At 34.6% G+C, this 2,529-nt stretch overlaps 1 long non-coding RNA gene across 1 annotated transcript; it reads right to left on the bottom strand.

The window, feature by feature from the left end:
- Positions 1-314: 314 nt before the first annotated feature.
- LOC143614946 (uncharacterized) lies at positions 315-955 on the bottom strand. Its single transcript, XR_013150382.1, has 3 exons — positions 592-955; positions 416-507; positions 315-332 (listed from the first exon to the last, which is right to left on the bottom strand). It is a non-coding gene; the product is annotated as an uncharacterized LOC143614946 (long non-coding RNA).
- Positions 956-2,529: the final 1,574 nt, after the last annotated feature.

The following is a 2,529-nucleotide window of genomic DNA, read 5'->3' as shown; positions in this document are numbered from 1 at the left end:
TTAACAAAAAAGGAAAGTATAACTATATAAATTGTAATAATGGGATAATTAAACTAAGTCAAACCATATAAAATAAAATATATATTTAATTATTTAAATTGGAAAGTTTAATTAATTGTTCATTCGGTTATTTAAACAAATAAGGAAATTCAAACTATATAAATTGTATTAATGGGAAAATTAAATGTGTATATAATTTAAATTAATGTACATTATAATCTTACAAATATAGAATATACATGAAAAGAAAAATACATCAATATAAAAAAAATATATAAATCTTAAAAACTAATGATTAATCCAGAAAATAGGTCATGAGTCGGGACAATAACCTGAAATGATAAAGTCGAATATTAATTCATATTATGCAAGATTTGAATTATAATTTATAACCGGAAAATTTGAATGGTCTTACCGGAAAAACGAAATAGTGAGAATGACCATGGTATCTCGGATTTCTTTTTAGAATTTAAAGTGAAATTAGTTTGTATCAGTCGGGACATTGACCTGAAATTATAAAGTAGAATATTAATGTTGATATTATGAAACATTTGATATTTAATTTATAACCGTAAAATTTGAATGTCTTACCGGAAAAAACAAATAATGATAATAACCATGGTATCTTAGATCTTGATTTAGAAGGTAAAATGAAATATTCCTTACATCAGTCAGGACAATAACCTAAAATAATAAAGTTTTGTTATAACATTGATATTATGGAAGATTTGAATAATAATTTCTAACCGGAAAATTTAAATGGCCTTACCGGAAAAAGCGAAATAGTGATAATGTCCATGGTATCTCCTATTTTTATTTAAAACCTAAAAGAACAACATGTATAACAAAAACACAGGAAAAATATAAAATTTCAAATAAAATATAAAACAACCATTGTTATAGATATAACACATCATCGAAAAACTTACCGGAAAAACGTAATAACGTTCACATATCAATTACATCGGCGTTTTTTATTTACAACATAAACCGATTATAATAAAATCATATAACAATGAAAATCAAGATAAAGGTTAGAGGAAAACATTACCGGAAAGAAGTATAGTCTTGCCGGAAAAACATATGTAAACAATCGGAAGTTTATTATAAAATATAACCTTACCGGAAAACGATTAATACAAATCTAGATCTAGATGAAAAGAATATATGAGATGGTGGAAGAAGAATCCGTCTAGTAGAGAAAGAGAGAAAATATGTTTAGGGTAAAAATTTGTTAATTGTTAAGGTTTAAATACAGGGTATATGATGATATGGCAAGAATATGAAAGGAAATTAGTGAGTTGACAATGATGTGACATCCTATGTGAACACCCTAGAATGGTGACATATGGAAATTGATCCTTTAATAGAATGTATAGATTGGCTTTGGACTTTTTAGCTTGCTAGCTAGCTTCTTTCTTTATTTTCGTTGATGACTTTTAACCTCCCTAGAAAGCTACTTTCCTTTGATTATTTTCTCTACTGCTTGACCGAAGGTTCATAACAAATAAATGTTTGACGGAAGAATCGATTCTCAAGGGTTTTTTTGGTGAAAATAAATGGTGACAGTGGTGGTGTAAACCGTTTTTAAGACAAAAACGGGTGGTGGTGGAGCCGTAGCAGCGACCACACATGTTGAAATCTGAAGCTTATTCCGAGAATACGTGTTTATGACAAAACCTAACGGCGCATAGGGTTTCAAATTGGAACCCGACAACAATCGCAATCGGAGCACAAACGATCACCAACTCGCCTCTGTCACAGCTATAGACAACCAAAGTTTGCCGATCTCCGCCACAACCATCGCCTTCCCGACAACGACCACAAACGTTAGACAACATCACCACCGTACCTCCACCACCTCCTTAGATAACCGATGTCGCCTAACAGTCAATCGAATCAATGGGCTTTTTCAAACGGTGTGGATTCAATCAATGACGGTGCAAGAAACAACTAAGAGTAATTGTTGTGTATCGTGATTCGTGAAGGTGATGTAATGGCGTTGTCAGGCAGACACACACGTATCCTGGGACGTGGCAGCTTCTCAAAGCAGTGGTGTAGGAACAATCACTAATGCACCAAGTATAAACAAACAATGCATAAAGTCAATGAACAGTAAAAGTGTGTCTACGACAGACGTTACCATTTATAGATATCTACATTTTGTCTCCCTTCCCTGGTATATGGACCAATTCGACAGGTTTGACACTGAAAATGAATTTGCGAAGTATGGACCCTTGTGAAATTTCGGCGGGTCAAGACCCGAACCCGCAGCCCCTCCGCTGTGTTTCCGGCTCACCACCATCTCTAGCTCACCACCGTCTCTGGCTCCCACCGTCTCCGGCACCCGCTCCCCGTCTCCGGCTCCGTCAAGATGGTTCTAATATTGAACGTGAACTTCAATAGGGCTCTTTTTGGAGTCCCAATCGAACTCAATCTCCGGATTGAGTTCCGTATCCAAGAGATCACGCGTTGGTTTGTGGTCGATTTAGCCGGCCATAACCAAATTAACTTCCACCGTACGTGGAA

This window comes from Bidens hawaiensis, unplaced genomic scaffold (genome assembly GCF_021521415.1).
Source record: "Bidens hawaiensis isolate Kalapana, Puna unplaced genomic scaffold, B.hawaiensis_p1.1 tig00041522_1, whole genome shotgun sequence".
In the NCBI taxonomy this organism is placed as follows: domain Eukaryota; kingdom Viridiplantae; phylum Streptophyta; class Magnoliopsida; order Asterales; family Asteraceae; genus Bidens; species Bidens hawaiensis.
Note: the sequence above shows the minus strand (reverse complement) of the source record. Positions and strands in the feature narration are given on the sequence as shown.